We start from the raw sequence: 25,508 nt of genomic DNA, 5'->3' as shown, positions 1-25,508 counted from the left end.
CTTGGCATTTAATGTGTGAAATGATAATCTTATTAGAAGCTCATTTTTTGAAAAACCCAAATTATGTCATGTTATACATACGGCTGACACTGAGGGTGCTTACCATAGGCCAGACGCCATTCTAAGGACTCTATATGGATTATCTAAATTAATCTTCATAAAAATGACTTGAAATAAGAATTACTGTTTTGCTAATATTACAACTGGCAAAAATACTAAAGCACTGAGAGGCAAAAGGACTGAGAGGTTAAGTAAACTGCTCAAGGTCAAAGAGTGCTGAGCTACTATGGTTGTATCAATTAGGATGCTTTTGTCTGCAAGTAACATAATACTCCAATAAAGTAGATCAGAACATAGTGGGAACTACTCTACTTGTCAAGTAATAAATATTAGGAAATAATTATCAGCTTCCAAAATGCTAGCTTTTCTCCAAAGCAGCCATTTTACAATATTGGGCTGTCATACCATCTTGATAATACAGTTATTCGCTCAAATTGCACATACATGTGTATGTATATGCAATCAATGCTAAACAAAGACCGTAGAAATGCCACCACCTCTCCTGTCACCTAGAGGGGTATATTTCTTTAAAGGGAGAAAAAAATTACATGTTAAGTTTTCAAAATCAAATCAAAGTTCAAAATAAAAATCAAGTCGAAGTTTCCATCACTCCCAGAAAACAGAATTGTCTATCCTGACAAAGGGAATGTGAAATATAAAATTAACTAATCTAAAACAAAGAAAAGTTATCATGGTTACCTGATAAACCATGAAAACCCATGGAAGGGTTTTCCATTTGTTTTGGCAAGAAAGAAACTTTGGGGATGGCTGTATATTACTGAAATGGAAATGAGTGTTATAGTCATAGACTCAGGTCTGCAAAAATGAAATTTCATTTTACCTCAAGCCTCCATTCTGCCTGATCCAGCATAATTTAGTCACTTTTAAGAAACTTTTCATTTTTGATATTTCTCAGTCATTTCAAGTTTAAAACTGTGTTATATTTTTCTCAATAGGTGCTATTTTCAGAGGAGGAGATGAGAACACAGAGCATGCCCTCTCTAAATTTGTGGCTATAACCTTCCCTCATCCTGGCCTTGAGCACTTTGCAGGTGATGGCTCTTTTTCTCAGCTGACCTGCACAAACGTCAAGGGTCTTAAGCTCAGTGTTGGGGTCCCAGGGGCTCCATAACACATAACTGCCTACACACCACACACAGCCCAGGATACTCCACTGCTCTGGTGCCATGACTGATGCAGTGTTTTCTGAGGCTTCTCTCTGAGCGACACTTCCACTCTGAGATCCTCACACTTGTGGGGTGAAAGGGGAGAAAGAACTTGCCTTCAGGAGTGAGTCTGCAGCGGGGCAGATCACAGCAGCTCTCTGGGATTTATTCACATCTAGGCTCCCACGTTCTCACTTCTATCCAAGCTTATGGCCATTTTATCTTTTTTAGGACAGTGTTGGAAAATAGCAGTTTCAAGTTGACCATAACTATTTTCCAAGTCTTCATTAAAACCAAATAGTAACATAATGTCAGTTCCTTGTCTCCACTAAAAGTCCTCCCTCAATTTGCTGCTTCATATCTTGCAGTTAAAAAAGAGAATGAAGTGGGAGGAACAAAACCATATGGATTAATACCTCACAATATCATTTTATCGTAGTATAAAAACTATAAATTCTGGGAAACAAACACATGATAGAAGTTTAGCTAAGAAAGAGATCAATGGGACTAAATTCCTAAGAATATGGTCACAGAACTCTTAGATCCTTAATCTTCCCTAGAAGATTAGTTAAATGTGAAAAAGTAGAAGGAAGTGGGATTCTCAGCCATAAAATTAGATAATCACATAAAGCATTTAGAAATGTAACTGGGATGTTTGAAAAAAGGCATGTGCACAAGCTAAGCCTGGTGTGCCATGAAGGTTCATATCTACAAGAAGGTGGGGTGTTTCTCTGGAGACTTGGAGTAAGAGATCTCTGGACCTAAGACCAGGAGGCCCAGCTAAGGGTATGAGAGAGATCAATGTTGAAATAAGTTTAAGTGAAAGTCCACATGCTGATTCCTCTTCCACTTTCACTTACAGAACTCTACCAAGCAAAAGATTCCATGATTCAAAAGTAGTGTTGATACTACTTTTTGTTTTTGTTTTTTTTACATCTTTATTGGAATATAATTGCTTTACAATGGTGTGTTGGTTTCTGCTTTGTAACAAAGTGAATCAGTTATACATATACATGTGTTCCCATATCTCTTCCCTCTTGCGTCTCCCTCTCTCCCACCCTCCCTATCCCACCCCTCCAGGCGGTCACAAAGCACCGAGCTGATCTCCCTGTGCTATGAAGCTGCTTCCCACTAGCTATCTATTTCACTTTGGTAGTGTATATATGTCCATGCCTCTCTCTCACTTTGTCACAGCTTACCCTTCCCCCTCCCCATATCCTCAAGTCCATTCTCTAGTTCTGTGTCTTTATTCCTGTCTTACCCCAAGGTTCTTCATGACATTTTTTTCCTTAAATTCCATATATATGTGTTATGGTATTTGTCTCTCTCTTTCTGACTTACTTCAACTGCATGACAGACTCTAGGTCTATCCACCTCATTACAAATAGCTCAACTTCATTTCTTTTTTATGGCTGAGTAATATTCCATTGTATATATGTGCCACATCGTCTTTATCCATTCATCTGTTGATGGACACTTAGGTTGCTTCCATGTCCTGGCTAATGTAAATTGAGATGCAATGAACATTTTGGTACATGACTCTTTTTGAATTATGGTTTTCTCAGGGTATATGCCCAGTAGTGGGATTGCTGGGTCATATGGTAGTTCTATTTGTAGTCTTTTAAGGAACCTCCATACTGCTCTCCATAGTGGCTGTACCAATTCACATTCCCACCAGCAGTGCAAGAGTGTTCCCTTTTCTCCACACCCTCTCCAGCATTTATTCTTTCTAGATTTTTTGATGATGGCCATTCTGACTGGTGTGAGATGATATCTCAAGGTTGCCCACTCTCACCACTCTTATTCAACATAGGTTTGGAAGTTTTAGCCATAGCAATCAGAGAAGAGAAGGAAATAAAAGGAATCCAAATCGGAAAAGAAGAAGTAAAGCTGTCACTGTTTGCAGATGACATGGTACTATACGTAGAGAATCCTAAAGATGCTACCAGAAAACTACTAGAGCTAATCAATGAATTTGGTAAAGTAGCAGGATACAAAATTAATGCACAGAAATCTCTGGCATTCCTATACACTAATGATGAAAAATCTGAAAGTGAAATCAAGAAAACACTCCCATTTACCACTGCAACAAAAAGAATAAAATACCTAGGAATAAACCTACCTAAAGAGACAAAAGACCTGTATGCAGAAAATTATAAGACACTGATGAAAGAAATTAAAGATGATCCAAATAGATGGAGAGATACACCATGTTCTTGGATAGGAAGAATCAACATTGTGAAAATGACTATACTACCCAAAGCAATCTACAGATTCAATGCAATCCCTGTCAAACTACCACTGGCATTTTTCACAGAACTAGAACAAAAAATTTCACAATTTGTATGGAAACACAAAAGACCCCGAACAGCCAAAGCAATCTTGAGATACTACTTCTTAGTGGAAGTGGGGAGTTCAGAGAGCATAATGAAATGGTCAGACCCTTATCTGATCACTCCAGAGCAGTACTGCCCCATGGAAGTGTGATACGAGCCTCATGCTAAATATTCTTTTGAAATGTCCAGTAGCCACATTGTAAGTATAAGTAAATAGGTAATATTAATTTTAATATTATGTATTACTTAGTCCAGTATCATAACTACTATCATTTCAATCCACATAAATTATTAATGAGATTTTTTTTCAGCACAAAGTCTTGAAGTTTGATCTTTACTTCACTCTTGGAGGACACGTCCATTGGGATTAAGTACATTTCAAGTTCTCAATAGCCACCAGTGGCTAGTGGCTAGTGGCTACCGTATTGGACAATGCAGCTCTAGATGAAATCTGTATTCATTTGGCCACAATCTTCAATATAAAGGGGCAATTAGCAGACATTTTAGGAATACTTCCGACTTGCGTGAAAAAAGTTAAAAACAAATAAGCAAACAATAAGGATGAATACAAGAAAAGGGAATAAAAAAACACTAAATATTTTTGTGATTAATATCTTCAGACAACGAAGAGATGATGTTACATCATGAAATCACGAAATCCTGAAACCCAGAGAAATAAAAGGCAGCAATCTGGAAATTTAAAACCATGATTGTAGAAATAATACAGTCAAAAGAGCAAGCAGTTGGAATATCTGAGTACAGAGGAGTCTCTGGAGCAGCGTTAGAGTAGCCGTAGAATAGATCCAACCTCCACATAACAGGGTTTCTGAGAAAACAAGATAAAACCAGACAGACAGTGGGGAAATACGACACCGTGCATGAATATTTTCTAGAATCAAAGGACATAAGTCTCCAGAGTGCAGGAAGCCACCCAACTACAGCACAGTGGATAAAAAGGGCCACAGGACGTGGTCTACCTGCCTGTCTTCACGTCACAAGTACCAAGAATAAACAGAAAATCTTAAAACCTTCTGGTGGGTTTGGGAGTAATGTCACATATAAATCAGAAAGACAACAGACAGTAGCACTGGGAGTTTAGAAGTCAAATGAGCAATCTCTTCAAAAATCTGCAACACTGATTTCCAACCGTTATTCTATGTGCAAACACATTTTCAAGAATGAGGATATAGACATTTTAATATATGCAAGGTCCTAAATTTTACTTCTCTTTTACTCTTTCTTAAGGAGCCCAAGAAATCCCAGAATATAAACTTTACCGAAACAAGGAAGTAAACGAAGAAATCGGAAGACGGGGGATTAAGGAAATAGCTAATCTGACAAATGAGGGGCAGAGGGAATTTCCAGGAAGAGCTGAAAGGAAGTTTCAGGGTAAGAAATATGTTACAGGTCGAGGGGAAAAAGAAAACCAAACAGTTAGTATTGGACCAGGAGGACAGAGGATTTAAGGATGCAATTATCACCAGGAAAACATAAATTGTACCAGAAAGAAAGCACTCTTTGTTTACTTCTTGGCTCTGCTGCTCAGAAAATTCATAATAATGATTTAAACAGTCAATAATATTAAAAAATAACTACACTGATTGGGTGGAAGATGGGAAGCATGTATATGGATGTGGTGGGTGGTGTGGTATTGTGTGTGATAACTATAAAAGTTAGATCCTTCTCTTCCACAGGAGGAAATTGTGTAAAGCAAAGCAATTTGTTTTTTTAAATCAAGGAGTAACACTTTAAGTATGTTATCTAGAAATAGTTCAGTGTCCTCCTTGGAAAAAAACATGGGGAATGGGAAAAATAGGGCAATTGTCTTTTTATTTTTCTTCAAGCTTTGAAATACTATTTGACCGTTTGTTTTTTTTTTTAATAACATTCATTTGACAACCACATACATTTTTGAACAAATTATATTTGAACTGAGCCATGCTTCCCAATCCTTTACTTTTTTTCCTATCTTGTGACTCTTATTTTCACTCTCTTGGCTTTGCTGTGGCTTCTTCATTTTCCTAAGAATTTCCCTGGAAACCTATGTTCTCAGGATACAGCTTTATTTTCTACTTTACTGAAAAGTTTGAGGCCATCTACTGTGTATCTCTTAACATCTCTCTAAAACACAGTACCTCCTTCACCCAGAAACTATAATCCCTCACCTGGAATCCTGAGCTCTTGTGAAGGTATTTTTGTGCATGGATAGTTCTTTAAATTCACGTTTCTGGTAGGGGATGGGTGCTGAAATTCCTGTAACGGCCATTTTGCTTACATCATTTCTGTTTAGTCTAAAAATGTTATTGAAGTCTTCACAAACAGTTGCTATATAATTCTATAGTCAGAAAGTCAACACCAAAAATGCAATTCTTTCTTTGGAATTTGGCCAAGATATTATTGCCAGTTGCTTACTAGCTCCCAGTCACCTGTCCTGTAAATCTAGAACACTTTCTCCTATTGAAATTATGTTCATTTGTCAATAATTTAAAAAAAAAAAGTACTTGGGAAACTTTAGTGTAATAGTATATACACAAAAGGAAGGAAATGGAAACACAGATTCACATAATAAATAATCAAATAAACCTAGCATTGGAAGATTCTTTATAGATCATCTGGTACAACTGCTTCATTTTAGCTAAGAGGCAGAGATAAGATGTTAGAAATTACTTTTTCAGTGTCACAGATAGTAAGAGAACAGAGACCAAGTTAATGTCTCCCAATTCTGAACGCTGAAAGGGGTATTAAAAATAATTAAATGATTTACTTTTCTGATGAGGAAACAAGAGTGTTCCCAATTGTTCATATATAGTTTGATTTAAAATCTTAACCATAAGATAATTTTGTAGCCATTTTACAGATGGGAAATCTGAGACACTGAGAGGTTACATAATTGATTCAAGGTCACAAAACTAATATGTGGTAGCTAACACTTGAACTCAAGTCTATCCAATGCCATGTAACCTCTAGTTTTTACATTTGGGAACTACTATCAGGAAAAACCACTGACGCTTCCTCACTAAGCCTTCATGGGAGAAACTATAAAAAGTAGAAGTAAACAGAATTCCAAGCTTTGGGTTAAAACAAAGGAAAGGTGTTCAGGAACTAATTTATCATCTGAACACTTACTGACCATCAACTATATATAGACTTTGAACTTGGCACTGAGACACTAAGATGAATAACATAGGGTCTTTAATAGATTGTGGTTTTGTTGAGAGAAGTTAGACTATAAAATAATGGAAGGGCTTCAGTGACAAAAGACATTTTCTAATCACACAGGAGGGAGAAAGGTCAGTACAAGCAGAAAGAACAGCATGCCTAAATTCAGAGGCGGGAGGGAATGACATATTTGGAAAATCATAAACCTTGATTTTTAGGGCAATAGCAAAAAGTGAGACAAATGGCTGAAGACCAGATTTGAAGCTCCTTGTATAATATTCCAAGGAGCTTGAACTTTATTCTGGGAGCAGAACAGAATCGTTAAGTAATTGTAATTAGGGAAAGGGACAGGATAAGTGTTTTCACTTTTAAAGGGTCCAATTAAAAGCAGTAAATTGGGATGAGAATCTACATAGAAGACTAATAAAATAATACTGGAAAGACATATAGCTCTGAACTAAGACTTGTGTTCAGTCTAATGAAGAGAAGGTGTCCACCTTCAGAGTTTGGATTAGTGGGAAAATGGGTGCAGTTTGTGGCGGCAGCCGTTGGAAAGAGGGCTGTAAAAATAAAACGCAAGCCCTTACAGCCATCATCATGAGTGGGAGAAATGCGCTTGCTAAGGGTTTTTGCTTTTTTTCCGATGGCACTCTGGAGCATAACAGCAGGGGTACAAACAGGCGAAGTAATGAAAACTGGCTAAAAACTGAAGTAACAGTCCTGGTACAAGCAGAGACAATACACTAAAGATCAAAGGAACTGAGGGACTTAGCACTTCTTTTATACCGGCTCTGGTTGAAGCGACAAACATAGTATCTGCTCTACAAACAGCAGACCAGATAACAAGAGCAAGCACAGACTTCAGTTGACATTAAGAAGTATTTAATCTCCTAATTTCTCAATTTCCCCACTTCACATTCCAGGCTGAGGTTTGTGGAATTAGGGCCGTGTTCGGCATCTTTTCCCCGAGTTTGGGGAAATATGCAGGGGGTGAGGAACAAAGGTCAGGAGATGGAGCGCTCTGATGCAAACGGCCACGGAACAGCAAGCAGGAGACATCGATCATTTGATTTACTTAGTCTAGGGTCAATAACTGGTCCTTGTCAGGAAGAAGATAAAATGATTATATGAAACTCCTTTTTGTTGAACATATTTATAATTTATCTTGTTTGGCCAGTAGGTGTGTAAAATGTAAATGCATTATGGCAGTTCAAAAAGGATAGGATGAGAGAGAAAGAGAATCTAAGCCTAAAGACAGAAAGAAAGGAGACTCTCCAAGAAATCATCTGGGTGGTTTTCGCAGATGAAAACGATTGTCACTGTTTGCCTCCAAGCCTGATATGCTCCGAGCAGCAAGGATTATATGTAAGCAAAAAAGAGAAAGCTGCCATTTTATTCTGGCTTAAGTCGTACGATGACTATTTTGAGAATATCTGTGATGTGTAAAGAACTTGCAGAAGCACACCATGTGCAGGAATATTTCAGGTAAGAAAACTGACTGACTCTAATCCTTTTGTTTTCATTTCAAATAGGTGCCTACTGCTGAAATGGGTACACAAAATACTCCTTTTGACAAAAAGCAGTAATAAATGTTCATCTGCAGCAAACTTCCAGACAGTAATATTAAAGAATATACATATCCAAAAGCACATTATACAAATCTGACCGCACATAAAATCGACTCCAAGAATAATAAGTTCCCAAGTAACCAATGGATATTTATTGGCATTATTCCCCTTGTATTACTGTTAACAAAGAATTCAATCAATTATCAGGATTCGGATGTAATCTAATTATTGAACCATTTAGATTTAAGGATCCAAAGTGCTGCCATTGGTTGTACGAGGCTTGAATAAACCCACCTCTAGGCCCATGACAGGCATCTGTAATCTTTAAAATGATTTAAACCTTGTTGTTTAATTAAAAGTTAAAATGTTTAACTGGAACTTTAACTTCTCAATTTCAGTTTCCCGTTCAGTAAATTATTATTTCTGGCTCCGTAAAATGTAGCTACATGTTTTACTCGAAAACAGGAAAGATGAAATAGAATCATACAAAAGAGTAAACCGTAAGGAGGAAGTGAAAAATGAGCATCTTTCTTTGTTTAGATCGTATCTTCAAGGGTAACTAAAGGGCAAAGTCCATGAAGTTCAATCAAGACATCTTCTCCTTATTAACAAGATAATATGATAAATAACGCAGAGCTGGAAAATAAATAGCTATTTCTTCTGTACTGCCTTAATTCTATTTTAAAACCAATCAAAAAAACTGAAAGATGAAGAAACTTAATTTTACTTATGGTACTGTAACCTCGAATTGATTATATAGCTCATGTTTAAAGAGAATATATGTGTAAGTCAAAGAAAGTGTTATATTTAACAATATTCTAAATACCTTAAATATTACATTATGGAAAGATGTTTTCTCATGCATGACTAAGCCTAGTTTATACAGACTCATCTCACCTCCTCCCCTCCTCAGAGCCCCACAGCACTGCCTCTACAGACCTATGACAAGTTACAAAGCAAATTATCAGCACAGGACATTTGTCAATGGTTCTACCTATTTTAAATCCACACATTACTTAAATATTGAATATTACTCAGTCATGAACTTGAATCACTCACAAGATGTTCTTTTCTTTAAGCAAAACTTATGGTAATGATAGTCTATTATGTAAGAGAAAAAGTAAGATTATCGCATTTATTTTAGGAGGCATCTAGAATGTCTAAGTAGAAAGTTTTTTAACCACATTTACATTAGTTTAACTTAGATGTATATTTCCGGAGATATGTTGATTTATGATCATTCCCAGCTCCAAGATTCTACAGTCTCTGATTATTAAGTTCTTTCTCTCTGTAGTAAGTGGAAAGACCCTCTAATTTCTTCACGAGTAACTTTCACTAAATAAAATTAAGATTTTATTCCATCTATTTCCTACCTGCCAATGGTATATATTTTCAGTTATATAACAAATCAGTGTTTATGGTATAAGTATGAAAAAATTAATCAATTCCCTAAGCAATTTGTATACTTTTATTATACCCAGATTAATCTTCTCTTGTGGTTCTTATTGGTCACCATCGTACTGCTAGCATAAGGGAATGAAATTTTGTATTAAAATACCCAATGTGTTGAGGATACCGTAGCACTTAGGGAGGAAATTACAAAGAAACTGTATGAAAATCTTATTGCCAAAGTAGTGGAAAGTGGATTTCATGGAAGTAGGTTTAATTACTGAAGTAGCAAAAAATTTTATCATGAGATAGAGAAAACAGCCCCTGACATCCAGGACCTGGCCTGGTGCTATCTGTTAGGTCTTGCTGTTTCTGGACACTGGCCTGGCACTCACAGCCTGGCCTTGGTATCCTCTTGTTGAACGTAAACAATTTCACAGAACATCGACGCTAAATGAGGGCACTCTATGATCATGAAGAATCAAGACAAAAACAAGACACTCTGTAATTGTGTCTGAATACAGACCAATCATGAACACTGTCTAAGCCACAGACACCACATGTCCCCCTTTCCTAGCTAATATGGGTCACCGCTGCTTCATCACCCAGCCAGTCTCCTCTTTCCTCTTCCTAGATAAGACTTATCAAGGCACCACATTGTAAAAATCACCCTGCTTCCTAACGACATTCAGTTCAGAGCAATGCTCTACTTCCTTAAACCCTCTCCCCAAATCACTCAACCGAAGTTCAAATTCTATAAGACATCCTTTCTAAACACCTCAGACCAAGTCACCATTGGTTCCATACGGTATACACTTCTCCCTCTTTGCAATAAGTAATGAATTCAACTTTTTCAACTCTAGGCATCTTTCTGGCAGTCCCTGGCTGAAAGGCATGTACAGTAATAAGGCAGCTAAAAAGCTTGACTCCTCATGCCAGCGTTATCAGGAGGCTCTGACATATTTGGTAGCATAATTGCCTAGAATTTTGGAACAGAGTAAATAGAACTTCAAAGAAGGAAAATTAGAAGATGAGATAGTGATGAGGAACGGGATAGATTATTATGGGGTTTGCAAAATGACACTGGACAAAGATTTTGAGGTAAAAGTAGCAGTTTCAAGTACGGAGTAGAAGATCCTGCTGAGATGAGGACCACGGGCCAGGGCACAGGGAAGGGCAGGTCATCAGCCGAAGGACCACGAAACATCAAAGAGCTTTATAACCCTGTTTCAAAAGTATCAATAGGGCTTCCCTGGTGGCGCAGTGGTTGAGGGTCCGCCTGCCGATGCAGGGGACACGGGTTTGTGACCCGGTCCGGGAGGATCCCACATGCCGCGGAGCGGCTGGGCCCATGAGCCATGGCCACTGAACCTGCGCATCTGGAGCCTGTGCTCTGCAACAAGAGGGGCCGCGATAGTGAGAGGCCCGTGCACCGTGATGAAGAGTGGCCCCCGCTTGCCGCAACTAGAGAAAGCCCTCGCACAGAAACGAAGACCCAACACAGCCATAAATAAATAAATAAACAAAACAAAAAAACACTTGATATTTAAAAAAATTTTTTTTAGGTAATCAGTGAGGTGGGGAGAACAGGGTACAAATGTAGATTAGGAAAACAATAAGAGTAATGATGACAATGATGATGAAGATAATTATAACAACAATGAGTTTCTTAAAAGCAGGCACTATGAGTACTGAGTTAAGCACTGTTGGGCTTCACCCCGCAGGCCTGCAAGCCCTGTGCTTGTCCAGCCTCAAGACTAGAGAAACAGCCTGGAGTCAGTGACAGAGACATCAGTGGTTCAGCGGATGAGGGATCTTTTTTTTTTTTTTTTTTAACATCTTTATTGGAGTATAATTGCTTTACAATGGTATGTTAGTTTCAGCTTCACAACAAAATGAATCAGTTATATATATACATATATTCCCATATCTCTTCCCGCTTGCGTCTCCCTCCCTCCCACCCTCCCTATCCCACCCCTCCAGGCGGTCACAAAGCACCGAGCTGATCTCCCTGTGCTATGCGGCTGCTTGGATGAGGGATCTTACATGTGTGAAGCAAGGTCCTGGAGTGACAGTGCGGCAGACAATGAGCAGGACACACAGCAGTCTTTGCTGGGTGCGGGGGGGTGGCACGGGAGGAAGGTTACCAGTTGACATCAGGTTGGGTCACTGGTTACCATGGAAACCAGCAGAGGAGCACATCCTTCACTTCCCCCTTTGATAAGCTATCTTGGTGGAGATGTTCTGATCCACAGATTAGAACAATCACTAGCTGGGGCCTGGGACAAGTTTGTAGGCGTTTATTGATTAGACTCAATGATTAACAGGGAAGGTCAGTCATGTGAGTAGGATGTAGGTGGGCAGGGACTGGTTGAGCAGTGGATGTACAGAGAGCAAGAGAACAGCCATCTTGCGTGGCCTGATCATACAAGCATTCTTGGTTATTCTCATGCACACCAATTTTTTGAGATCTACTGTGCCAAAATCTAATCTGATTTAAACAACTGTTAAAACTGAGCTGAGTGCCATGAGATACTACTTCTGACTCTCTAGTTTCCAGCACTCACTTGCTAGTCCTTATTTTCCCAGAGAAGGAAGAATTTAGACTCGGAACTCGCCTTACCCATCATAGTACATGTCCTTCCCTAATCTTACCTTGCCCTCAACCTCTCGCCTACATGGCAAGCACCTGCCAGGCAGTCACGCCTGCAACCTGAACCAACTTCTGATCTGGCTCCCTTCACAGCCAGATCACAACCCAGAAGAGAAGCAAACTCTGTCTGCAGTCTTTCTGCAATGATCTTTACTGGTTCTCATATTGGATCGTTTCCCCTATCAAACTCTTTTGCATTTTTGAAAATTTCAGATTACTTTTGAAGCTACTTTCCTAGAACAGTTTGAATCATTAACTTTGCTTTTCATTTATTTATGCTTTTATTCCTCCAATGACACTCGCACATGTGTCATTAACCTGTTGCCCTTGCAAGAGTAAAATAAAATAAATTCCTTAAGCATTCTTAGCCTGGACTTTTAATTGGGATAAAAATGAGAGAATCAAAACAACAAAAACCTGATATATTTTCCTGCAAGTAGCTCACAGCATGCCTAGGAAGACAGATTTGTAAACAGACAATTATAATACATTGTGACACCTACACGCAGGTGGGGAGAAGAACGGTGGGTCATGGAAGGATGTGAAAGGACAGCAAAGGGATCAAAGGCATACCCCCAAAATACAGATGCATAAGAAAACATAAAACTACGGAAATATAAATAGTTTGGTATGGCTTTGGTTCAATGTGCAAGTTTTAGAAAAGACAAGAAAGGACATTGGAGAGGTGGGCAGAAATGACATCATGAAACCCTAACACACATAATATACCACTGAGGGTTGTGCTTGAACACCTAGGAATTCATTCTCTCAGGAATTTCTCTTGAAAGCAATATAGAATCACTCAGGCATTTTAGGGAAGGAGTATATGATAAAAGTTGGATTTAGAAAGATGGCGGTGGTGTAACATGGAGAAGAGATTGGAGCTAAGGCATGAGAAAGTCTTTTGAAATAATCTAGGTAGGAAATGATATTGTCTGAATTCATGCAGTGGTTGAGGAAGAAGACATTGGGAAAGATTTCAGAGATATTTAGTAGAGATGAGGAGATATTTAGAAGGTAGCATGAACAGCTAACCTTTGGTGATTTACACTGCCTGTAGCAAAGAACAACTACTATACATACTGTGGTTTCCCAACAAGTAAGAAGTAGAGAAATCAAAATCTATTCATTGCCTGTTAGCAAATCTTAATGAGCTAGGTAGAGAGGTAAAAAATCAAAAATGGATTCTAGGTTTCAGGCTCGGAGTAACAAGATAAAAGGAAAGAATGGAGAGGAAATAAGAGATTTGGGTGGTGGGAGAGGATAGTTCTATCTAGCATTTTCACAAACTAGCTGCAGGACCCTGGGCCAGTATCTTAATCTCTGTGAGTCTGTTTACTCAGTCTTATGTGAGGGTAACACTGCCTATTTAAAATTATTGTGAGAATTAAATAATAATAGTTAACCCTTCTATAGCACTTGTGCAAGGCACTTGTGTAAGTATTTTACGTATAGTCACTTGTTTATTTTGAACTACTGAGCCATGAAGACGGTACTTTTATTATTCTTATTTAACAGCCAAGGAAGCAGAGACACAAAGAGGTTTACTATTTCGCCCAAGGTCACACAGCTGGTAAGTGGCAGATCCCAAGTTTCAAACCTTTTCAATCTAGCTGCGAGTGCATCTCAACCAATAATTTACACTGCCTCTCATTAAATACTAGGCATTTTGCATAATTATTATCAGAGTGCCCTGAGCCCACCAGTAGGTTATAATTAGCTCATATAATTTAATCCATCCTATTTGTTTAAAAGTATTTGCACAGTACATGCACGTGCACATATTTTACTGAACATTATAAGAGATTCAAGCAGAGGAAGAAACACACCACTCTTGGGTTTGTTTACAATTTAATTTTGAGCATAAAATGCACATCATGAATCAGAACAGAGTAACAAGGTTATGTGTTGAAAGAGGTTACAAACTTTCAGCTCCAGAGTAGGGCATCCATGTCTACAAACTTGACCAGCAGGCACATAAATGGATAAGTCTAAAGCCCAGGGAAGAGAATGGGGTCATGAAATGCAGATTTGGGTCTCTTCAACATCTAGGTTATAGGTTGAAACCATAAAAACTAGATGTTGGTGTTGATGGGAAGGGGGGACCTAGAAAAACTGCAGAAAGGGAAATGAGAATGACAATCCAATGGCTAGGCCAGGACACAAAAGCTCACTTCACTTCTACGGGCCTCAGCGTCCTCACTTATAAAAATGAGTGGATCTTGGTTTAAGACTGTGCCAAGAACTATTCCCACTTCCAATGTTTGCAGCTTTTTCCATGAACAAATGTGAACATCGGGAGACCTGCTAAAAGTTGACTTCTAGCCTTAAGCCGCAGAAAAAAGCCAAGCTTCATAGCTGCTGCTCTGCCATGGTAAATAATTATTAACCAAGTTTTCTCCTCACAAAAGCCCATTCAGATGGTTTCAATTGTTTTTCTTTATTCTACAGGATTGCAGCTTCAGAAATGCTCTTGCTGTTACTATGTACAGAGTTCCGCACGGGAGATGTGAGAGAGAAAACAAAATGGCATCTTTCAAACTCAGGAGGAATATTAATGGGGTAGAGAAGATAGTGGGAGTCATTATAGTAAGCTTCCTTTCTGCTTGCCTCTCAACATTAGAATTCACTTTTTTCCTTGCCTAATCCTGTTTTTCCTGACTTCGTCTGGTAAAACAGAACTTTGCTGAAATACTGTAATAGGACTGCAGTATAAGAATGCAAAACACAGAAGTTTGGCTAACTGGAGGCAAAGAAACTCTCAACGAGGTCTGGAAGGAACTCTGACCGGTGAATTGAGGAAAGAGAACAGATAATGATGTCTGCATCTCTACTACCCACTGGCTTCTACATCCACCCCAAGGGAGGGTTTTGGAGATATGTGTGATCAGGCTAGCAAAGAACAACTACTATACATACTGTGGTTTCCCAACAAGTAAGAAGTAGAGAAATCAAAATCTATTCGTTGCCTGTTAGCAAATCTTAAAGATGACCATTGGACCCAGAGTGCAACAACTGAGCAAAGAGCTCTTCTTTGGCTCTATCCAGAAACTTGGTACATGTAGTGAAGACACCTAAGAGACTGAACACACCAGCAAGCGCACCTAAGCTTTCCATGTAGATTGGGGAAAAGGACTAAAGCTTCAGTGGCATTAGCTGAGATGAATGAGCTTCACAGACTTGACTCACTGAGAAATTATCCCTGTCTGTGAGTTTACATACTTAGTGTAATATGAAATATAGAATGTTTCTGTGTTAAATTTTGTAATTAATTTTTTTTTTTTTGTGGTACGTGGGCCTCTCACTGTTGTGGCCTCTCCCGTTGCGGAGCACAGGCTCCAGACGCGCAGGCTCAGCGGCCATGGCTCACGGGCCCAGCCGCTCCGCGGCATGTGGGATCTTCCCAGACCAGGGCACGAACCCGCGTCCCCTGCATCGGCAGGCAGACTCTCAACCACTGCGCCACCAAGGAAGCCCTGTAATTAATTTTAATAGATGATTGCCCTATACACCCCCCTCCACCAATTGAAAAAAAAAAAAAAACAGACATTCTGGGAAAGGCGGGGTTGGTGCCAGTGATGGTGACTGTCCATGAAACTACCAACCTGAGAATTTCTCACTCAAAAAACTGCACACATCTATATATTACTTTAGAGTAGAGATTTATGTCAATTTGGATATTTTAAAAAGTGCTAAGTATAAGAGATGGGTAAAAAAACAAAGGTTTTAAATTATTTTAAATGACTAAAAATTCTTAAAATTCTATTCATAGACCTCATTGGAAGGTGAACATTTTGGGTTAGAAAAGATTTAGGCCTAGTTGACATATATACACTACTATGTATAAAATAGATAACTAATGAGAACCTACTGTTTAACACAGGGAACCATACTCAATGATCTCTGGGGACCTAACTAGGAAGGAAATCTAAAAAAGAATGACTATATGTATAAGTACAACTGATTCACTTTGCTGTACAGCAGAAACTAACACAACATTGTTAAAGCAACTATACGCCAGTAAAAATTAATTAAAAAAATGATTTAGGGCTTCCCTGGTGGTGCAGTGGTTGGGAGTCCGCCTGCCAATGCAGGGGACACGGGTTCGTGCCCCAGTCCGGGAGGATCCCACATGCCGTGGAGCGGCTGGGCCCGTGAGCCATGGCCGCTGAGCCTGCGCGTCCGGAGCCTGTGCTCCGCAACGGGAGAGGCCACAGTAGTGAGAGGCCCAAGTACCGCAAAAAAAAAAAAAAAAGATTTAGACCTATTTTTGAATAAATGGATACAATCTGTCTATTGAGTGCTTACTATGTGTCCGGCATTGGATATTTCTAAGTTACAAATGACTCCTGCCTTCATGGAGCTTACATCACAGCAGGAAGTATAGACTCTACCTAAGAGCAAAGTTCTGTAAACAGAGCCCTTATCACTGAGCATTGCCCTTATCACAGCTCATGTTCTCTTGCACTGTAATTGCCTGTCTAACCTGACTGCTTGGATGTGACTTTTGACCAAGCAGCTCTTAAAAGGATCGGGCTCATATCAACTAGAGGTTTCCATGCAAACTAGAGGTCTTCCCCCCTAACCAAGAGACTCAGCTACAATTTAGATTATATATGTTCCCCATTTCAGACAAAAATAGTTCAACCAGAAATAAATTTAGGAAGCTATGAAACCTAAGCCTTCATAGTCTACAGTGCAGTTAGTTTTTTCTGGAGGTATTTCCATGTGCTGTATGTTAGTTAATTAGAATTTTAAGAGTTAATTATGCATTTGGAAAGGCAATGGCGAGAAGCTAACTCTGCCCGGTATCTTCCTTCTACTCCTCCTCTACATATAGCATTATTTTTAAGTCACTTGTTTAGCCTATTTTCTTCAGGAGACTGACCGCTGCTTAAGGGGTCTGTTTGTGGGCAGTGGTGGGAAAGTATCCACAGAATTCAACTTACGTCTTCATCGTTTACTAACTTAACTTTTTCTTTTTTAATTTTCATCAAAAGGTTTCATTCCATATAAACAAAATGTAGAACCACCACCTGAAAAAAAAATCCTGGATCCTTATAAATGACCAGCACAGTAAGGTTTCTAATAATGTTCTCTGTAGCCTACAACATTGTCTGACACACAGTAAGTGCTCATAAATATTTTTCAACAAATGCATCAGTGAATAAGTGTATCTGAAAGATAGTGACTCCATTATCTATCCAACCAAAATAGCTTTTTGCTGTTTTAGGGTTCTGCCTTAAAGTAAGAATACTTGTAGAAAAGATCCCACTTATTAAAATGTATGCCTGCTCTGAGAAGACGTGTTTAGGGTCCATGCTTTGGGCTCACTGTACTGAATAACCTTTTATTACTTTATTTCTAAAGCTTCCTAGAGTGAGACACAAGAAAGACCCCTTACAATAGCATCTGTTACATTTCAAATAGAGTAATGATGAAGTTCCACATAGAACAAAGTGAGCCTCCAAATGAATTTCAGTAAGACTGCGTTCTCATGACTACTACTATCCCTTTTGATTTCCTAAAAATTAAAGTGGGAGAAATGTAAGATATAAGTTTGGAAGATTTAATAAGGAAAAAACCAACATTAAGAGAACAAACTGATCATTTTTAAAACTGTTCTCATTCCACTTTTAAACTTCACAAACACTGAAGGGTGAACAATGCTTTTCTATTATGAGCACACTCTGGAGACCTTGGTGACTGTAGCCAAGCTGTCTGCTATGTCCCCTCCAGAATGTTTGCCAGTTTTCTGTCATTTCCTCCTTCAGATGCTAGTGTTTGTGTGACAAAGGTCTCTGGGTATATTTCAAAACATCTTAAACTATTAACAGTGTACTATCAAGCACCGATTTAAAAGTGTTATTCTCCACACGACTAAATTTGTCAGAAGACACAAAGCAGAATTCACCTTACCCTTCTCCATAAAGAAATGGCTGGAAAGTTCATTGTGGAATCACTGGCATACCTACTAACTGCCCTTTGTAATGGAAAAAAGTTTCCAGTGGCTTAGCCAATACCTATACTTCAACATAAAACACACGAAACAGTAAAACTATTTACTGAACTATATTTCTCTTTTTATTCCCTGGGCACTTAAGCTAGCTTTAGACTATTTCCTTTTCCTGACAATTCATTGTTTGTGATTGAGAGAATCGTTTTGGATTAGGCATTATTTCTGATTCCAGGAACCTGATATGGAAATAGCATCCCTCCTCCACCAGCACCGCCCTGCTTCTTACTCCAGATCTTTTAGGTTGTAGTAAAGTGGTGACACACTTTCCAATTTTCATCCAAAAGCATCAAAACATATAAACAACTGACCAATAAAAAACACTTTTCATTTTAAAGCATTTCTTTTTCATTTCAAAATTTTATGAATTTTTTCCAAAGAATTCAACTGTGAAGCTTCGATTGTAAACACTATTAAATTCCTAAATTAGTAATCTCAATCAGCAATCTGTGCTAAAAGCAAAACTAGCCTTAGTCACATCAACAGCAATATATTACTCTGTATTTTTTCGCTCTAAGAAAAATATATTCTTCCATTTGATTGGTCCACTCTGCAGTCTTACTTGGTCTTTGCCACTAATTTGTTAGCACTTTAAAGCCTTTTGCTTTTTCCTTTTTCTTTTCTTTTCTTTTTTTTTTTCCTAACAATGATTCTTCTGAGTTCAGGAGCTAACCTTCTTTTCCCAGGTGAAAATCGTTTTATTATCTTCAGGTGTTGGTTTTCTTTCTGAAACTCTGGGAACAGTTCATTGCAAAGTCCTGACTGTCCTTTACAAAATGATCCTATTCCAAATAATTACAGTTTGTGTTGTACGTCATCTGAAAATATCTCTCCTTTCTCCTTGTCAGGATTGCAGGAGTCTCATATATTGCCCCACAAATCGCACTTCTATTACTTAGTCAGGTATACCTGAGAACAAGACGGGTTGCCTATTTCTCTTCATCTGATCCTGATCCTACCTGAGTTCTGAATTCTCTCACAGGAAGTGAACAAAAGTTAATACTTTTGTAAGTATCAGTCTAGAATGCTTTCCCCTGAATTCAGCACAGCTCCAAGAAACCATTCTCCAAAGAATAAAAAGAAATGACCTTCTTTAAAGGTAAAGAAACCTGTCCAATTCATTCTCAGACTTCGTAGCATAGAGAGTCAGAGGGGACTGCTTTTTATTTGTATCAGCACTTAATTTTGTCTCTAAATAAGTATATCCTTAAGTTTCCTGTCTGAGTAAGTCATTACTCTAGCATTCTTTGAAGTGTTTCCTGGTCTTATATGGCCATTGTATGAAACATACCATGTAACAAAAATTCTTCTATGTAACAAAATCCCCTCCCCTCAAATATCTGGTGCCCACAGTCAATACAATTTCTGTGATCACTAGTGATCAATAAGCTTATGTATGGAATGATTCTTTTTTCCTTCTAGGAGTCAGTTTGTAAAGAGGACTGAGTCTTTTAAATTATCAGTCTGGACAACACACCAAAAAACATTTTTAGCTCCCATGAACACAGGTCATTCAACTTCTAGTCTCATTTAAAACATGTTTTTCCAGTTTGGAAGCAAAAAATTGAACTGGTCAGAATTTTAGAGCATCCTTTTCAAAAGAGTAACATTTTTAAAAGAAGATGCACAGAAATTGAAATAAAATAAGAAATCAGTTTAGATTAGGACATGCCAGATCAACTAAGAGAATCTGAAGGAAGAAAAATTTCCACTAAAATTGTACTTTTTAAAATAATTAGTTCAAGTTTCTGATATTTTCTAAATAAAAGGTATGAAAATATGCAAATGGAATTTCATAGGATGAATTGAGAGACTAGTGGAAATGAAAAATTTGTGTTAAGTCTGTCCATTTAGTTGAAAGTTTATAACTCTGTTAAAAGAAGCATCATAAACTAAATTATTACACCAGTTAATGTTTATCTTCTTAAGGAGTTAGAAATAACAATTACTAATACTTACTAGATGATAGTCCATCAACTACAAAGACATTTATAGCCACACCCCTAAACAAATAATTGTGCTCACCAACTTCTAGAGGCGCTTGCTTGCCCAGAGGTAGGATCTTAAAACTGGCTTCAGAGTGACTGTTGTAGGAGGAGATGCAGAAAATAAACACATGATTTCCACAGCACAGCAGCTGAGAACTCAGAAATGAGGCTCAGGGTCCTGACGACTCCTCTGTATTTAAGGTTATCCTGACATGTGAAAGCCATTGACATCCTGAGACTTCCAGTGCTTCAGACGCATGCCTAAACCGAGATAAATATAGATCCCTGACACCTGAGCCAGATGAAATGAAAATTAACTTGAAAAAAAAAAATCTCACTCACTTTGTGCCTCAGGTGAGGAAAATAAAACCCTTAATCCTTTTCCTTTTAAAACCTGTTATGCCCCTTAACAGATAGCTGCTTTGCTTATGAAACATGGGAATTCAGATCATCAATCTTAAACAATCAATCTGCTTCCCTCTATGATTAGCATTTGCTGTGATAGGTTTGAATTTTCCTTGATGAAGTATGAAAAAAACATAATAGTGAATATTAAATATTTATTCAACATACTTTTGGGGGGAAATTTTGTAGATGAGTCCTTGAAACATGAATATCTATTTGGTAAACTTTCTAGTATTTTTTATCCTACATAGGTTAAGTAGTAATTTGGTCCATTTTGGTTTGCCTCAGTTAACAAGGCAGAAAGTGTCACGCATTGCCATCGTGCTTCGTTTTAAGTTAATCTTTTGGTATAGGTGTATAATGTAGTAGATTTAAATTGAATTTTGCTTAGTCCTGTTGGTAAGCATATGAATAAGGCTCTACCCTCAGCCTGAGCAGACTCCACGATTAAAGTTATTACCCTGAAGCTATAATGGCAAGATTTCTAACAATAAGTCACTTCCTGGGATTCATACATTAAGGATCTATAATAATACATTAGAACAAAGTGACTAGAGAAACTAGAAAAGTCATGCTGCTTTCCTGAGATTTTGAGGTATTAATTATTTTCAGTTAATACTGTCTTTACAGAATGGCATTAGAGAAAAATGATGGATTTGGGAGTTACCACTTTCTAAATGAACTGATCTTACCTACTGTATTATCTATCATCCCAGGAAAGAGAATGACTTTTTTCAAATTACCAAACCTTGTATTTTCATATCTTGATACTAGATCTCATGCACTGAGCACTGTCTACATGCTTGGTACTTTGCTAAATGAAATATTGTACAATCTCATTCTCTTTTCCTAATCCCCAAAAATCCTTTCAAATCAAGTTAATATTTTTAGGTCCAAATGTTTACAGAAAAGAAAACAAACTCAAAAGGATAAATATTGACAATGGACACATGGCTAATAAGTAGTTCATATGAGAGTCTAACTCATACAGTTTTGACTGAAAGCATGTTTCTTTCCCACCCTAAAATATAGTTATAGGTGAAAAAGGAATTTCATCCACACATTATCTGTCAGATTAACCATCCTATGAGTAATGAATGCCAAGGCTGCTTTAATTTTTTTCAAACAAAGTTAGGAAAAGTACAGAAATGGTCCCTATGGAGTATTGCTATGACACCAGGAAATCCCCAGAAGCATTATGTCCCTAACACAAGGAAAAGATCAAAGATCTGTAAGGCACAACCTTACTACCAGAGATATTTCTCATCTCTTGCATTTACTTTTCTCAACTTGTCCTTGTCAGTTTGCATAAACAGAGTTTGACCTACCAGAGCCTTGAGGGTCAGTCTCATGGCCCCTTCTCAGCCATTAATATCATGTTTGGCAGTCGGAGGGTGGATAACTGGCATAGGGGAGTGACATCCAGGTGGCAAGGAGTCAGCTGGTGAGGTCAGGAGATCAGAGAGATTTTGGCATGAGAGGGAAGGCCAGGTTCTCATCTATCACAGAACGTGACCCCTTTCTTTATAGGAAAAAAAATATGTTCTATATGTATAAAAAGTTTTGCTATTACTTGAGCTAGGAACTTGTTAAACAAAATGTTTTATCAAAGAGGTCAAAGGACAAACCACAAATTCTGCAAACTCAGGATCACACACACTTTCTGTGAATCACAATAAATATCATAGCATGCCCACACCTGACTCACCATTATCTTTGAATGTGGATTATGTCCTATAAATAAGAATAGGAAATGTGGAATATCCTTTCTATGAGTTATGTATTCATTATCATTAAATTTTTAATTCCCTGCTGGCATTGACTTCTGAAGCGTGGGTGGTGAGGGAGAGGGAAGAATAGTGGTGGATTGAGATAAAAAATAACTGGGCTTGGGCTTCCCTGGTGGCGCCGTGGTTCAGAGTCCGCCTGCCGATGCAGGGGACGCGGGTTTGTGCCCCGGTCCGGGAAGATCCCACGTGCCGCGGAGCGGCTGGGCCCGTGAGCCATGGCCGCTGAGCCTGTGCATCCGGAGCCTGTGCTCCGCACAGGGAGAGGCCACAGCAGTGAGAGGTCCGCGTACCGCAAAAAATAAAAATAAAAAAAAATAAAATAAAGTAACTGGGCTCTAGGGTAACTAACTCCGACAAGACCTCTGACCCTCTTCAACCAAAGAATCGGCATTCTTCAGCAACTATCTTCAAAATTCAACATTTCATCACAGGATGTTAATTAAACCTAGGACTTTTTCATCCCAAATTCGTTGCCTTTCAAGTGTTTATGAACCTAAAGTATTAAACTAGGCAAACTCAAAGCCTCTTCCGGTTTTTATTGCACGATGAGTACCATAAACTGTAAGGCATGAAAGTTGAACCAACAGTCCTGCTGCCAACAGCAGCTTTTGCCAGCTGTCGATAGTATGTTCTTCACAGGACATTATTGCGAAATGTCCCCTTTCTATGTGAAATTTTTTTCTCAGAACAGCAATCAAATGAATCCATCCCTACACTTAGCATCATGGTTACAGTGGCAGTAGTCACAATCATATTTTCTGTCCTTCCTTGCCCCAACCCCCAGATCCTCTTTCCCTGACGCCCTCAGGGCCCATCTCTCTTTCAGATATCTCTTCTCCATCTGACCAGCACCACCTAGGGCGCTTCATCAAATACTATTACCAGCAATGACTTCACCCCTAAGTACTATGTCCTGCGGAACATGTTTAGGCCTTTTCAATGAATAATATGATGCTTTTAAAAAATTCCCTTCAGGACTTCCCTGGTGGTGCAGTGGTTAAGAATCTGCCTGCCGATGCAGGGGACATGGGTTCAAGCCCTGGTCCGGGAAGATCCCACATGCTGCAGAGCAACTAAGCCCGTGCGCCACAGCTACTGAGCCTGCGCTCTAGAGCCCGCGATCCACAGCTACTGAGCCCACGTGCCACAACTACTGAAGCCCAAGCGCCTAGAGCCCATGCTCTGCAACAAAGAGAAGCCACCACAATGAGCAGCCCCCACTCGCCGCAACTAGAGAAAGCCCATGCACAGCAACGAAGACCCAAAGCAGCCAAAAAAAAAAAAAAAAAATTCCCTTCAGAAAAATTCAAGTTTTAAATCAGAGATTCACCCCATTGTTTATATTCCTGTCCACTGTATAAGTGTTAACAGCAATCTGTTCTTGAGTCCCTGGTTCTGTAACATAACAGGGAAGGAATGGTTGTGGCCTTAGGAGATTTTGGCATAAACCCCTGTACACACTTGAAAACAATGAGAATATTCACCAATATACTTTAACATGTGAACCTTGCTAACTTGTTTTTAGGAAAAACACATTTGAAAAACGCCCTTGGATTATCATCAGCTTGTGTAAAGTATATATTTAGGATCTGAAAGACATTTTCAGGACTAATTTTTCACTGATTCTAGTAACACACCCTTCTTTCTAGGTTTTTCTGTTTGTCTGTTAGCTTTCCCATGTTAGCATGGAATAAATAATTTCACTCAGACATTCTTTGTAAGGACCATTTTCTTGCAGAAAAGCTAGAGAAAAGTCTTTTTTTTTTAAAAATTGTGGTATAGTTGCTTTACAATATTGTGTTTAGTTTCTGCTGTACAACAAAGTGAATAAGCTATATGTACACATATATCCACTCCCTCTTGGACCTCCCACCTCCCCCGATCCCACCCATCTAGGTCACCACAGAGCACAGAGCTGAGCTCCCTGTGCTATATACCGCAGGTTCCCACTAGCTATCTGTTTTTCACATGGTAGTGTATGTATGTCAATTCCAATCTCCCAATTCATCCCACCACCCTTACCCCCCTCCATGTCCACACGTCCATTCTCTACGTCTGTGTCTCTATTCCTGCAAATAAGTTCATCTGTACCATTTTTCTAGATTCCACATATATGTGTTAATATACGATATTTGTTTTCCTCTTTCAGATTTACCTAATCTGTGACAAAGGAGAAAAGAATATACAATGGAGAAAAAGTCTTAATATTAATCTTCTCTGCTTACGTTGCTCTCCTCAAATCTATACATGTGTGAATGTCTTTATTCCAAACATCAGCTTGAGGTAAATGTTTTACCACCATTTCCTCTCAAAGCTGACTTTAGAGGCGAGTGCTGGCTTTATGTTTGTCATCCAAAGTAATGAGGATTGGGACTTCCCTGGTGGTGCAGTGGTTAAGAATCTGCCTGCCAATGCAGGGGACATGAGTTCAAGCCCTGGTCTGGGAAGATCCCACATGCCGCGAAGCAATTAAGCCCATGTGCCACAACTACTGAGCCTGTGCTCTGGATCCCGCGTGCCACAACTACTGAAGCCTGTGCACCTAGAGCCTGTGCTCCGCAACAAGAGAAGCCACCACAATGAGAAGCCTGCACACCGCAACGACGAGTAACCCCCACTCGAGGCAACTAGAGAAAGCCGACGTGCAACAACGAAGACCCAGCACAGCCAAAAATAAATAAATAATTTTTTTAAAAAAACAAAAGTAATGAGGATTGATGGAAATCTATACTAATAAAAATGATCTAATGGAGTGGTGCTCTTGTCTTTGACATCTAAAATTACTGCTCAGTTGTGTATCTTTATTTTTTTCTCCCTTCCAGTGTCATCTTCATTAGTTGTAAAAGCCTTACCAATAATTTGCAGTGTAAAGGATACTCTAATAAAAATTAATTAAAAATATAATTTGCAATGAAATATTATAGCTCCAAAGCAACATTCTTCCCTTCTAGGGTGGATGGTTGATCATTTAATCATTC

The 25,508-nt window shown here is 38.7% G+C and overlaps 1 protein-coding gene and 1 long non-coding RNA gene across 3 annotated transcripts in view; one reads left to right on the top strand and one right to left on the bottom strand.

The window, feature by feature from the left end:
• The window catches only part of LOC137228926 (platelet glycoprotein 4), an 82,635-nt gene extending 62,104 nt beyond the window's left edge, over positions 1-20,531 (bottom strand). The window contains exon 1 of one of the 2 annotated variants that reach the window (XM_067746066.1): positions 20,373-20,531. The gene's annotated coding sequence lies outside the window, so the exon portion shown is untranslated. The remainder of the gene's footprint in view (positions 1-20,372) is intronic. The other variant, XM_067746070.1, reaches the window with a different exon arrangement.
• LOC137228928 (uncharacterized) lies at positions 19,262-25,234 on the top strand. Its single transcript, XR_010945410.1, has 2 exons — positions 19,262-19,446; positions 24,680-25,234. It is a non-coding gene; the product is annotated as an uncharacterized lncRNA (long non-coding RNA).
• Positions 25,235-25,508: the final 274 nt, after the last annotated feature.

This window comes from Pseudorca crassidens, chromosome 8, assembly GCF_039906515.1.
Source record: "Pseudorca crassidens isolate mPseCra1 chromosome 8, mPseCra1.hap1, whole genome shotgun sequence".
NCBI lineage: Eukaryota > Metazoa > Chordata > Mammalia > Artiodactyla > Delphinidae > Pseudorca > Pseudorca crassidens.
The sequence above is the reverse complement of the archived record's forward strand: the minus strand, read 5'-3'. Positions and strand labels throughout refer to the sequence as shown.